General features: G+C 42.0%; 2 non-coding genes across 2 annotated transcripts; one reads left to right on the top strand and one right to left on the bottom strand.

The window, feature by feature from the left end:
* Positions 1-3,513: 3,513 nt before the first annotated feature.
* On the top strand, positions 3,514-3,697 carry LOC140276091 (U2 spliceosomal RNA). The gene has a single exon (XR_011908777.1). It is a non-coding gene; the product is annotated as a U2 spliceosomal RNA (small nuclear RNA).
* Positions 3,698-6,942: 3,245 nt separating this feature from the next.
* LOC140276316 (U5 spliceosomal RNA) lies at positions 6,943-7,056 on the bottom strand. The gene has a single exon (XR_011908921.1). It is a non-coding gene; the product is annotated as a U5 spliceosomal RNA (small nuclear RNA).
* Between the last annotated feature and the right edge of the window lie 7,815 nt (positions 7,057-14,871).

Below are 14,871 nucleotides of genomic sequence, written 5' to 3'. Positions count from 1 at the left end.
TTAACCTTTTCTTACCCGCTTTTTACCATCTATGGTCGGACATTCACACCGTCTTACAGCGGAACACCTCCGCTTCCGCTTTTGATGGTATATATTCGGGCATACGAACCTTTTCTTACCCGCTTTTTACAAACCATGGTCGGACTTTCACACCTTCTCTTAGCTGAACAACTCCGCTCCCTCTTTTGATTGTGTACAGTCGGGTATTTTAACCTTTTCTTACCCGCTTTTTACCAACTATGGTCGGACATTCACACCGTCTTACAGCGGAACACCTCTGCTCCCGCTTTTGATGGTGTATAGTCGGGCATTCGAACCTTTTCTTACCCGCTTTTTACAAACTATGGTGGGACATTCAAACCTTCTTGTATCCGAAAACCTCCACTCTCTCTTTTGATCATACATTGTCGGACATTCGCACCTTTTCTTACCCGCTTTTTACAAACCATGGTCGGACTTTCACATCTTCTTGTAGCCGAACACATCCGCTCCCGCTATTGATTGTGTACAGTCGGGTATTTTAACCTTTTCTTACCCGCTTTTTACCAAGTATGGTCGGACATTCACACCTTCGTACAGCGGAACACCTCCGCTCCCTCTTTTGATGGTGTATGTTCGGGCATTCGAACCTTTTCTTACCCGCTTTTTAAAACCAGGGTCGGACTTTCACACCTTTTAGTAGCCGAACAACTCCGCTCCCGCTATTGATTGTGTACAGTCGGGTATTTTAACCTTTTCTTACCCGCTTTTTACCAACTATGGTCGGACATTCACACCTTCTTACAGCGGAACACCTCCGCTCCCTCTTTTGATGGTGTATGTTTGGGCATTCGAACCTTTTCTTACCCGCTTTTTACAAACTATGGTCGGACATTCAAACCTTCTTGTAGCCGAACACATCCACTCGTGCATTTGATGATGTATGGTTGGGAATTCGCACCTTTTCTTACCCATTTTTCAGTAATTATGGGTGGACATTCACACCTTCTTGCAGCTGAACACCTCCTCTCCCGCTTATTATCATGTGCGGTTTGATATTCGAAAATTCTCTTTCATGTTTTCTAGCAATTATTGATGGACATTCAGACCTTCTTGCAGCTGAACACCTCCGCTCCAGCTTTTGATGCTGTATAGTCGGGCTTTCGAGCCTTTTCTTCCCCGGTTTTTACAAATTATGGTTGGACATTCAGACCTTCTTTCAGCCGAAAACCTCCGCTCCCTCTTTTGATCATACATTGTCGGGCATTCGCACCTTTTCTTACCCGCTTTTTACTAACTTTAGTCGGACATTAACACCTTCTTGCAGCTTAACCACCTCCGCTCCCTGTTTTGATCATGTATGGTCTGGCAATACTACCTTTTCTTACCCATTTGTGAGTAATTATGGCTGGACATTCACACCTACTTGCAGCCGAACACCACCTCTCCCGCTTTTGATGATGTATGGACCGGCATTCTTACCTTTTCTAACACATTTTTCAGCAATTATGGTTGGAGATTCACACCTACTCACAGCCGAACACCTCCGCTCCCGCATTTGATGGTGTATATTCGGGCATACGAACCTGTTCTTATTTTCGGATTCCTGAAGAATGAGTCTGGTTCTTTCTCATAATACAAAGTTTGTTGTTTATTGTTGAAACTTCATCAGAAGTGAAGAAATAAATTAATGCCTATCAACAAATGTGGGATCTAAACTCTACTGCTTCCTCTAAAATAATTTCTTTTCTCAATTCAGAAATGTGTGTGTGTAAGTCACAACACCCGTGACACCAAAACGGCTTTCTTTTCTCTCTTTTCTCTACACTCTGCACTATGAGCACACACACCAAATCAGAAAGGCTTTTTTCTCTCTTTTCTACATTATGGACTGTGGGGACACAAAACCGCTCTCTCTTTTTTTTTTTTATTGTGTGCCAGGGCGTTGTCTCACGTATTAGATTATGCTTAAGATACGAATGGGTTTATCAATCACATCAGAATCCATACATACTGGTCCTCCCGTAATAAAATGGTCGGATCTTATCAAACACACTTTGTTTCTTGTGACAATCAAGTCAGCGAAACAGCGTATACACGTCAAGACACTGAATCAAGTTTGCCACAAGAACTCATAAGTTTGGCAGTATTGCTCTGCCGTCAGCAATCATACACCCATTTTATTTTCGTGAGACATGTGCAAGCACCTGTTCATCTACTGTTCTATCACTATGAATTAGTGATCTATTATCAATAAGGATACTTCTACAACTACTATCAAAGTATGTCCGGACTTCTTATGTTGTCAGTTGCTATATATGAATAAGTGGGTAGCTACTGACAAGCATTAAGCATGTCACACAGCCCAAACATATAACATTTCAGGACACACCACACAGTTAACAACCACAGTGAAGTGTCAAAGCCCAAACATTCAACAGGACACTTACACAACACATTCAAATCAAACAGTCAGACAACATACAAGAACATATACCCCAGCCGGCATTGCTCCCTGCCTATTTTCCTACAGCTCACTATGTGTGCGCACACCTTTATTCACAAACTCTTCAACTTATACTCTTTTACCGAAGCTGCTACAGCTCGATTGGCCGAATACCCTTAGATCCTATTTCGGTGAATTTGACATCTGCCTTACATGTAACAGATTAGCGGTTTAGCAGTTTTAATTTAGTTTGAGTGAAGGAATTCATTTTATAGCAAAATCCGAAATCGTGAAGCACTCATGAAAGTAAGCTTATTCTCGGATTCCTGAAACTTTAGATTTGCTCTTTCTTTTACTGCAAAGTACAACGTTGTTTTTTTTGTTTAAATCTTTCTAGACATGGTAAATATGAACGACAAAGCAGTTTTAACATAGTTTGAGTGAAGGAATTCATTTTATAGATAAAATCACAAGAGTCTGCTGAGAAAAGAGAGTGAATGCGAAGTAGAATTTAACACGGCTATGGGAGCGAGCCGAGTGTCGGCTAACCGGGAGAATTGCTTGAAAGAAACGCGACACCGAATGAGCGGTCAGAACAAAGCCTCAATACGGGATTCTCGTGGTGTTTTTGTTGCCGCCTTGTCTTTTGCATAGAGTAAAAGACAAGGCAGCCATCGAATAGGGCCCGATTGTTCCTACTTGGTCAGCCGAGGAGCAGGGGGGGGGAGAGCAGCACTAATGAGTTGTTTCTATTATTGGCAGGCTTTACCTTTGCGGGTGAAGCCCTTTCTGTCTGTGCAAAAGAAATCTTGCTACTTTGCAGAGTGACTTCTCTGAGTAGAGTCGCCTTACTTGTTGCGACTGTGCCGATGTTCGAAGCTGGAGTGCAAAGTTGTTGCTTGAATGGTGCTTGCTGGAGCATGCGGGAGTGCAAAGTTATACCATTTAAAAGGGCTGAAGAGTGCTCAGTGCAGCGGGTGGGCGGAGGTGCAACGTGACACTCTGGCCACCTATGGCCATAAAAAGAACACTGCTACAAGTGCGCATTGTGCCAGCAAGGGCCCTCGGACCTGAAACAGTGGACAGTTATCGCTTCTCGGCCTTTTGGCTAAGATCAAGTGTAGTATCTGTTCTTATCAGTTTAATATGTCCTCTATACGAGGACAACATATAAAATGGATTTTTAAGAATAGGAGTTGAAAAAGAAGCTTGCTCCGTTCACTCCAAGCCTCGACCCGGTACTGCAGTGCCGCTGGGAACGGTGCGCTCTCCTCTGCTCTTGTGAAAAAGCAAACAGCGGTGCAGGATGGAAGTTTCAGGGAGCCCAAGATGAAACTTTCTTTTAATCTGCTGAGAAAAGAGAGTGAATGCGAAGTGGACTTTAACACGGCTCTGGGAGCGAGCCGAGTGCGGGCTAACCGGGAGAATTGCTTGAAAGAAACGCGACACCGAATGAGTGGTCAGAACAAAGCCTCAATACGGTGTTCCCGTGGTGTTTGTGGCTGCCTTGTCTTTTGCACAGAGTAAAAGACAAGGCAGCCATCGAATAGATTGTTTCTACTTGGTCAGCCGAGGAGCAGGGGGGGGGGGGCAAGCGTCTCAACCAAGCAAAGCTCACCAAGTAGGAACAATCGGGCCCTTTTCGATGGCTGCAACACCTGAAAGAGATATTGATGCGAGACCCGATCAAATGCTTTTTCAAAGTCTAAATTTAAGATGACAAGCCGGGTGTTTCTGTCTCTAGCGTAATCAATGATGTCTCGAATCAGTACGAGGCTGTCGGTGAGTTGTCTCCCTGAGATGGCACAAGCTTGGTCTGGGTGAATTACCTCCTCTAAAACAGAGGACATCCGTGTCGCTAAAACCTTGCTAAAAAGTTTACAGTCAAAGTTTAAAAGTGTGATGGGCCTCCAATTCTTTAGGTCAGTCTTATCATTTTTTTTATAAAGTAGAGTCACTATTCCCACTCTAAAACTGTCAGGCAGTCGGTCGAGTTTTTCAAAATCTTTAAAAACATCTAAAATGTCTGATGATAAAAGGTCCCAATAGGTCAGATAGAATTCTGCAGGAAGCCCGTCTAAACCCGGAGCTCGACTTCTCTTAAAACCTGTTAGGCATTTTTTTAACTCTAAAGCAGTAAAATTCTGTGTCAAGTGTGCATTCTCTTTTACGGTTTTGTCAACGAATTTTAAGATTTCTGCCGATGTTTCCAAGTGCACTGGTTTCTCTTTGTACATGTTACTATAAAAGGTATGTACAGTTTCAATCATCTCTTGTGTGGATTTTGTTAAAAACCCATCTTCTCTTTTTAGATTTTGAATACACTCCTTTTTATTTATAACTTTCTTTCTTTTTCACCTTCCTCAATTTCCTGCTCCCTGCTTCTTACAAAAATTCCTTTACTCTTTATTTCTGCTAAAACTGACATTTCCTTTTTGACATCTTTGATTTCTTCTTTAAAGTCTATGCCACACTGATTTAGTTTAAAGTAGCGCTGTAAGCGTTTATGTAGTCCCATCATACATCTATTCTCTTTCCTTTTTTTACGTTTACCTTGCTGTTTAAAAAAAGTCTGGGTCGTTTCCTTCACCATTTCCCACCATTGTGCATGTGTTTCGTAGAGGTCTTGAAGGGTCTGCCACTCTTTATAACATTCCCTGTACTGACTGACTATGATTTCATCCTCCAACAGGGAACAGTTGAGTTTCCACAGACCACTTCCTACCGTCACACCAGAAGGGGGTGAAAGGGTGCAGGAGAGCATAAGGTGGTCTGAAATGAAAACAGGGGTTATTCTAACATCAGTGGGTGGGCAATCTCTAGTAAAGAAATAATCAATGCGAGAGGCTCTGGTGCCATCATGACTAAACTAGGTGAAGCCCTCCTCTCTGGGATGCATGGTTTTAAAACAGTCAGTAAGCTTAAAATCCCTGCATATGCCCTGAAGTAAAATCGAAGTCTTATCCACTTTAAAATCTACCCCTGCTCTTTTTCTATCTTTCCTGCTCAAGATACAGTTAAAATCCCCTCCTACAACTAAAGGTACTTGCCCTAGCATGTAAAGCTGTATATCTTCTAAAAGGTCATACCTTTCATTTTTTCCATTGAAACCATAAATATTTAAGAGGTTAAAGTCTTGCCCCATAAAATTCAAGTGTGCTAAAAGTGCCCGTCCGTCTCTCACCACTGTACTACCTTTCACCAGAACATGCAGATTTTTAATTAGAATGACCACACCATCATTTTTATTTTGATTTGAGCCACTCCATATCGATAAATGGGGCCACATTTCCTCCCATTGTCTATGGTTTTTTAAAAAAGGTAGTCCACATTCTTGTATTAAAAACACATCTGATTTTATGGAGTCTAAGAAGGATAAAATACTCTGGGCTCTTGTCTTTGATTTCACACTTCTCACATTTAGTGTTGAGAAGGTGAGAACCATTAAAAGCATAAAGGAAAGTAGGTATGTCATTTTCGTTTTTCTAAGTTATCAAAACAAATTACACACAGGTTATTTCTTGGGAAACTAGCTCTTCCTTCATTTCTTTAGGTGAAAAGTGAGTAGGGTGATCTATATTTCCTTTTCGGACTCTCGGTGTTGGCCTCTGACGCAATGTTGCATTTAACTTTGAGTCCCTGGGGGTTGATTGCAGAGCTGAAGTTAAAAAGGAGACCTCATTTGGTGAGTCGGAGGGGAAGACTCTAGGTTCTTCCACTGAAGAACTGTCTGAAAGGGACCTAACCCTTCCCCTCTTCTCTGATACCACTGGGGAATCAGAGGCTCAGATGCCGTCCTCTTCGGCTGTTGACCTTCGGGGAGGTGAGTATCTTTACTAGACTCACCTGTCTGCTCTTCCTCCTCATTTAGCGTAGCTCCACCCTCTGCCTGTGAATTCTCACAGACTTCAACACTGAGTGGTGAGGCCTCTACAGGCCCCTCCCCTTTTTGCTCCTCACTTCCAATCCAAGCTTTTGGCGGGAAGTTTGAATTTATTGGGTCAACCTCTTCACTTTGTTCACCAACTGCCACCTTTGGTCCTTCTCTTTGTTGGCTTGACTGTGGCTTTACCGTCTTTAATTTGTTGGCAAAAGATTTAGGGCAATCTCTGAAGAGGTGATTTAATTCTCCACAGAGATTACATTTCTTGCCATTTGGACACTCTCCAAAAGTTTGCCCAATTTCTCTGCTCTTCCCACATAACACCTTGGTACAAGCCTCAACCAGGTGCCCATGCTCACCACACTTGCGGCAGAACTTGGGCTGCCCCTGGTAGTGGATGTAACCTCGGTTTTCAAGGTGGCCAGAGTGTCGCCCACCCGCTGCACTGAGCACTCTTCAGCCCTTTTAAATGGTATAACTTTGCACTCCCGCACGCTCCAGCAAGCACCATTCAAGCAACAACTTTGCACTCCAGCTTCGAACATCGGCACAGTCGCAACAAGTAAGGCGACTCTACTCAGAGAAGTCACTCTGCACAGTAAGAAGATTTCTTTTGCACAGACAGAAAGGGCTTCACCTGCAAAGGTAAAGCCTGCCAAAAATAGAAACAACTCATTAGTGCTGCTCTCCACAGAAATCTTTAGTAAAAGGCGAAAGACTTGTACGTTATGAAGAGAAACCAGAGTACGATTATCCGTCACTGCGGGAGCAGGGCATCAGGCTAGTTGGCATAGCCACCTTCCCCATGGTGAGCTTTGCTTGGTTGAGACGCTTGCCCCCCCCCCCCCTTGCTCCTCGGCTGACCAACTAGGAACAATCGGGCCCTATTCGATGGCTGCCTTGTCTTTTACTCTGTGCAAAAGACAAGGCAGCAACAAAAACACCACGAGAATCCCGTATTGAGGCTTTGTTCTGATCGCTCATTCGGTGTCGCGTTTCTTTCAAGCAATTCTCCCGGTTAGCCCACACTCGGCTCGCTCCCATAGCCGTGTTAAAGTCTACTTCGCATTCACTCTCTTTTCTCAGCAGACTCTTGGGATTTTATCTATAAAATGAATTCCTTCACTCAAACTATGTGAAAACTGCTTTGTCCTTAATATTTACCATGTCTAGAAAGATTTAAACAAAAAAAACAACGTTGTACTTTGCAGTAAAAGAAAGAGCAAATCTAAAGTTTCAGGAATCCGAGAATAAGCTTACTTTCATGAGTTCTTCACGATTTCGGATTTTGCTATAAAATGAATTCCTTCACTCAAACTAAATTAAAACTGCTAAACCGCTAATCTGTTATATGTAAGGCAGATGTCAAATTCACCGAAATAGGATCAAAGGGTATTCGGCCAATCGAGCTGTAGCAGCTTCGGTAAAAGAGTATAAGTTGAAGAGTTTGTGAATAAAGGTGTGAGCACACATAGTGTGCTGTACGAAAATAGGCAGGGAGCAATGCCGGCTGGGGTATATGTTCTTGTATGTTGTCTGACTGTTTGATTTGAATGTGTTGTGTAAGTGTCCTGTTGAATGTTACATGTTTGGGCTTTGACACGCTTCACTGTGGTTGTTAACTGTGTGGTGTGTCCTGAAATGTTATATGTTTGGGCTGTGTGACATGCTTAATGCTTGTCAGTAGCTACCCACTTATTCATATATAGCAACTGACAACATAAGAAGTCCGGACATACTTTGATAGTAGTTGTAGAAGTATCCTTATTGATAATAGATCACTAATTCATAGTGATAGAACAGTAGATGAACAGGTGCTTGCACATGTCTCACGAAAATAAAATGGGTGTATGATTGCTGACGGCAGAGCAATACTGCCAAACTTATGAGTTCTTGTGGCAAACTTGATTCAGTGTCTTGACGTGTATACGCTGTTTCGCTGACTTGATTGTCACAAGAAACAAAGTGTGTTTGATAAGATCCGACCATTTTATTACGGGAGGATCAGTATGTATGGATTCTGATGTGACTGATAAACCCATTCGTATCTTAAGCGTAATCTAATACGTGAGACAACGCCCTGGCACACGATAAAAAAAAAAAAGAGAGAGAGCGGTTTTGTGTCCCCACAGTCCATAATGTAGAAAAGAGAGAAAAAAGCCTTTCTGATTTGGTGTGTGTGCTCATAGTGCAGAGTGTAAAGAAAAGAAAGCCGTTTTGGTGTCACGGGTGTTGTGACTTACACACACATTTCTAAATTGAGAAAGGAAATTATTTTAGAGGAAGCACTAGAGTTTAGATCCCACATTTGTTGATAGGCATTCATTTATTTCTTCACTTCTGATGAAGTTTCAACAATAAACAACAAACTTTGTATTATGAGAAAGAACCAGACTCATTCTTCAGGGATCCGAAAATAAGCTCTATTTTATGAGTTATGCACGAATTCGGATTCTCCTATAAAACGAATTCATTAACTCAAACCAAGTTAAGACTGCTTTGTCCTTCATATTTATTCATGTCTAATCAAGTTTCAACGATAAACAACGTTGTACTTTGTAGAATGAGAAAGAACTTCTTCAGCAATAAGCATCTCTCGACATATGACGAAATACAGATTTTGCTATAAAATTAATTCCTTCTATCAGCCTGACTTAAAACTGTTTGTCCTCCTTATTTATCCACTTCAATTAACAACAATTAAAAAAAATTTGTAGTTTGAGAAAGAACAACTTAATCTTCAGCAATCAGTATAAAAAGAGGTGCAAATGCCAACCATACATACCTAAAAGGTGGAGCGGAAGTATTCAGCTGCAAGTAGGTGTGAATGTTCGACCATAATTTGTAAAAAGCGGGTAAGAAAAGGTTTGAATGCCCGACTATATATTAACAAAAGCGGGAGGAGAGGTCTTCGGATGAGAGTGGGTGAGAATTTCCAACCATAATCTATAAAATACGGTGAAAAAAAATATGTGAATGCCTCATAGAACACTAAAAGCGGAAGTGTTCGGCTGCAAGAAGGTGTGAATGTCCGACTATATTTGGTGAAAAGCAGGTGAAGCAAGGTCTGAATGCCCAACCTTACATCATCAAAAGCGAGATCAGAGGTGTTTGGCTGCAAGAAGGCCATAGTTTGCCAAAAGCGGGTAAGGTGCGAATGACCGACTAAATATCAACAAAAGTGGGGGCGGAGGTCTTCGGATGCAAGTGGGTGTGAATATCCAACCATACAAGTATGGTGGAGAGGAAGCTGTGAATGGCCGACCATAGTAAAAGGCGGGTGAGAGAAGGTGCGGATGTCAAACCATACATAATCAAAACAGGGAGCGGAGGTGTTCTGCTGTAAGAAGGTGTGAATGTCCAACCATAGTTGGTAAAAAGCGGGTAAGAAAAGGTTAAAATACCCGACTGTACACAATCAATTGCGGGAGCGGAGTTGTTCGGCTACTAAAAGGTGTGAAAGTCCGACCATGGTTTGTAAAAAGTGGGTAAGAAAAGGTGCGAATGCCCGACAATGTATGATCAAAAGAGGGAGTGGAGGTTTTCGGCTGCAAGAAGGTCTGAATGTCCAACCATAATTGGTAAAAACCGGGGAAGAAAAGGCTCGAATGCCCGACTATACACCATCAAAAGTGGGAGCGGAGGTGTTCAGCTGCAAGACGGTCTGAATGTTTATCAAAAATTGCTAGAAAACATGAAAGAAAATTTTCGAATATCAAACTGCACATGATCATAAGCGGGAGAGGAGGTGTTCAGCTGCAAGAAGGTGTGAATGTCTACCCATAATTACTGAAAAATGGGTAAGAAAAGGTGCGAATGCCTAACCATACATCATCAAAAGAGGGAGCGGAGGTGTTCCGCTGTAAGACGGTGTGAATGTCCGACCATAGATGGTAAAAAGCGGGTAAGAAAAGGTTAAATTACCCGACTGTACACAATCAAAAGAGGGAGCGGAGTTGTTCAGCTAAGAGAAGGTGTGAAAGTCCGACCTTGGTTTGTAAAAAGCGGGTAAGAAAAGGTTCGTATGCCCGAATATACACCATCAAAAGCGGAAGCGGAGGTGTTCGGCTGCAAGATATTGTGAACGTCCGACCAAAGTTTGTAAAAAGCAGTTAAGAAAAGGTTCGAATATCTAACCAAACATAATCAAAAGCGGGAGCAGAGCTGTTCGACTGGAAGTAGGTGTGAATGTCAGATCATAATTTGCAAAAAGCTGATGAGAAAGGGTGAGAATGCCCGACTATACACCATCAGATGCGGTAGCGGAGTTGTTCGGCTGTGAGTAGGTGTGAATCTCCAACCATAATTGCTGAAAAATGTGTTAGAAAAGGTAAAAATGCCGGTCCATACATCATCAAAATCGGGAGAGGTGGTGTTCAGCTGCAAGAAGGTCTAAATGTCCATCAATAATTGCTAGAAAACATGAAAGAAAATTTTCGAAAATCAAACCACACATGATCATAAGTGGGAGAGGAGGTGTTCAGCTGCAAGAAGGTGTGAATGTCCACCCATAATACCTGAGAAATGGGTAAAAAAAAGGTGCGAATGCCCAACCATACATCATCAAAAGCAGGAGTGCATGTGTTCGGCTACAAGAAGGTGTGAACGTCCAACCAAAGTTTGTAAAAAGCAGTTAAGAAAAGGTTCGAATATCCAACCATACATAATCAAAAGCGGGAGCAGAGCTGTTCGACTGCAAGTAGGTGTGAATGTCAGATCATAATTTGCAAAAAGCTGATGAGAAAGGGTGAGAATGCCCGACTATACACCATCAAATGCGGTAGCGGAGTTGTTCGGCTGTGAGTAGGTGTGAATCTCCAACCATAATTGCTGAAAAATGTGTTAGAAAAGGTAAAAATGCCGGTCCATACATAATCAAAATCGGGAGAGGTGGTGTTCAGCTGCAAGAAGCTCTAAATGTCCATCAATAATTGCTAGAAAACATGAAAGAAAATTTCTGAAAATCAAACCACACATGATCATAAGTGGGAGAGGAGGTGTTCAGCTGCAAGAAGGTGTGAATGTCCACCCATAATACCTGAAAAATGGGTAAAAAAAAGGTGTGAATGCCCAACCATACATCATCAAAAGCAGGAGTGCATGTGTTCGGCTACAAGAAGGTGTGAACGTCCAATCAAAGTTTGTAAAAAGCAGTTAAGAAAAGGTTCGAATATCCAACCATACATAATCAAAAGCGGGAGCAGAGCTGTTCGACTGCAAGTAGGTGTGAATGTCAGATCATAATTTGCAAAAAGCTGATGAGAAAGGGTGAGAATGCCCGACTATACACCATCAAATGCGGGAGCGGAGTTGTTCGGCTGTGACTAGGTGTGAATCTCCGACCATAATTGCTGAAAAATGTGTTAGAAAAGGTAAGAATGCCGGTCCATACATCATCAAAAGCGAGAGAGGTTGTGTTCGGCTGCAAGTAGGTGTGAATGTCCAGCCATAATTACTCACAAACGGGTAAGAAAAGGTAGTATTGCCAGACCATATATGATCAAAACAGGGAGCGGAGGTGTTCAGATGCAAGAAGGTTTGAATGTCCGACTAAAGTTCAAATATATTAACAAAAGCGGGAGGAGAGGTCTTCGGATGAGAGTGGTTGAAAATTTCCAACCATAATGTATAAAATGCGGTGAAAAAAAGGTGTGATAGAACACTAAAAGGTGGAGCGGAAGTGTTCGGCTGCAAGAAGGTGTGAATGTCCGACTATATTTGGTGAAAAGCAGGTGAAGCAAGGTCTGAATTCCCAACCTTACATCATCAAAAGCGAGATCAGAGGTGTTTGGCTGCAAGAAGGCCATAGTTTGCCAAAAGCGGGTAAGGTGCGAATGTCCGACTAAATATCAACAAAATTTGGGGCGGAGGTCTTCGGATGCAAGTGGGTGTGAATGTCCGACTATATTTGGTGAAAAGCAGGTGAAGCAAGGTCTGAATGCCCAACCTTACATCATCAAAAGCGAGATCAGAGGTGTTTGGCTGCAAGAAGGCCATAGTTTGCCAAAAGCGGGTAAGGTGCGAATGACCGACTAAATATCAACAAAAGTGGGGGCGGAGGTCTTCGGATGCAAGTGGGTGTGAATATCCCACCATACAAGTATGGTGGAGAGGAAGCTGTGAATGGCCGACCATAGTAAAAGGCGGGTGAGAGAAGGTGCGAATGTCAAACCATACATAATCAAAACAGGGAGCGGAGGTGTTCTGCTGTAAGAAGGTGTGAATGTCCAACCATAGTTGGTAAAAAGCGGGTAAGAAAAGGTTAAAATACCCGACTGTACACAATCAATAGCGGGAGCGGAGTTGTTCGGCTACTAAAAGGTGTGAAAGTCCGACCATGGTTTGTAAAAAGCGGGTAAGAAAAGGTGCGAATGCCCGACAGTGTATGATCAAAAGAGGGAGTGGAGGTTTTCGGCTGCAAGAAGGTCTGAATGTCCAACCATAATTTGTAAAAACCGGGGAAGAAAAGGCTCGAAAGCCCGACTATACACCATCAAAAGTGGGAGCGGAGGTGTTCAGCTGCAAGAGGGTCTGAATGTCCATCAATAATTGCTAGAAAACATGAAAGAAAATTTTCGAATATCAAACTGCACATGATCATAAGCGGGAGAGGAGGTGTTCAGCTGAGAGAAGGTGTGAAAGTCCGACCTTGGTTTGTAAAAAGCGGGTAAGAAAAGGTTCGTATGCCCGAATATACACCATCAAAAGCGGAAGCGGAGGTGTTCGGCTGCAAGATATTGTGAACGTCCGACCAAAGTTTGTAAAAAGCAGTTAAGAAAAGGTTCAAATATCTAACCAAACATAATCAAAAGCGGGAGCAGAGCTGTTCGACTGGAAGTAGGTGTGAATGTCAGATCATAATTTGCAAAAAGCTGATGAGAAAGGGTGAGAATGCCCGACTATACACCATCAAATGCGGTAGCGGAGTTATTCGGCTGTGAGTAGGTGTGAATCTCCAACCATAATTGCTGAAAAATGTGTTAGAAAAGGTAAAAATGCCGGTCCATACATCATCAAAATCGGGAGAGGTGGTGTTCAGCTGCAAGAAGGTCTAAATGTCCATCAATAATTGCTAGAAAACATGAAAGAAAATTTTCGAAAATCAAACCACACATGATCATAAGTGGGAGAGGAGGTGTTCAGCTGCAAGAAGGTGTGAATGTCCACCCATAATACCTGAAAAATGGGTAAAAAAAAGGTGCGAATGCCCAACCATACATCATCAAAAGCAGGAGTGCATGTGTTCGGCTACAAGAAGGTGTGAACGTCCAACCAAAGTTTGTAAAAAGCAGTTAAGAAAAGGTTCGAATATCCAACCAAACATAATCAAAAGCGGGAGCAGAGCTGTTCGACTGCAAGTAGGTGTGAATGTCAGATCATAATTTGCAAAAAGCTGATTAGAAAGGGTGAGAATGCCCGACTATACACCATCAAATGCGGGAGCAGAGTTGTTCGGCTATGAGTAGGTGTGAATGTCCGACCATAATTGCTGAAAATGTGTTAGAAAAGGTAAGAATGCCGGTCCATACATCATCAAAAGCGAGAGAGGTTGTGTTCGGCTGCAAGTAGGTGTGACTGTTCGACTAAAGTTTGTAAAAAGTGGGTAAGACAAGGTGCGAATGCCTGACAATGTATGATCAAAAGCGGGAGCGGAGGTGTTCAGCTGCAAGAAGGTCTACATGTCCATCAATAATTGCTAGAAAACATGAAAGAAACTTTTCGAAAATCAAACCGCACATGATCATAAGCGGGAGAGGAGGTTTTCGGCTGCAAGAAGGTCTGAATGTCCACCCATAATTACTGAAAAATGGGTAAGAAAAGGTGCGAAAGCCCAACCGCACATGATCATAAGTGGATGAGAAGGTGTTCGACTGCAAGTTGGTGTGAATGTAAGATCATAATTTGTAAAAAGCGGGTAAGAAAAGGTAAGAATGCCCAACCATAAATTATCAAAAGCGGCAGCAGAGTTTCGGCTGGTATTTATCAATGTCTAGATAGATTTCAACAAAAAACAACGTTGTACTTTGCAGTAAAAGAAAGTGCAAATCAAAAGTTTTCGGAATCCGAGAATAAGCTTATTTTCTGCACGATTTCGGATTTTATGTATAAAATTAATTTCTTCACGCAAACTAAGTTAACACTGCTTTGTCCTTCATATGTACCCATTTCTACATATATTTCAAGCATAAACTTCCTCATATTACCCTGAATGAGAAAGAGCCACACTTGTGATTAAGCCATACCTCCCTTTTGAGGAGTTCTGCATGATTTGGGATTTTATCTATAAAATTAATTCCTTCACTCAAACTATGTTAAAACGGCTTTTACCTTCATATTTATCAATGTCTCGATAGATTTAAACAAAAAAACAACGTTGTACTTTGCAATAAAAGAAAGAGCAAATCAAAAGTTTTAGGAATCCGAGAATAAGCTTATTTTCATGAGTTCTGCACGATTTCGGATTTTATGTATAAAATGAATTCATTCACTCAAACCAAGTTAAAACTGCTTTTTCCTTCATATTTATCAATGTCTAGATCGACTTCAACAAAGAACAAAATTG

The sequence above is a fragment of the Leuresthes tenuis genome, unplaced genomic scaffold (assembly GCF_036924035.1).
Source record: "Leuresthes tenuis unplaced genomic scaffold, fLeuTen1.0.hap1 SCAF_18, whole genome shotgun sequence".
Taxonomy (NCBI): domain Eukaryota; kingdom Metazoa; phylum Chordata; class Actinopteri; order Atheriniformes; family Atherinopsidae; genus Leuresthes; species Leuresthes tenuis.
This window is presented reverse-complemented; position numbering and strand designations above follow the sequence as displayed.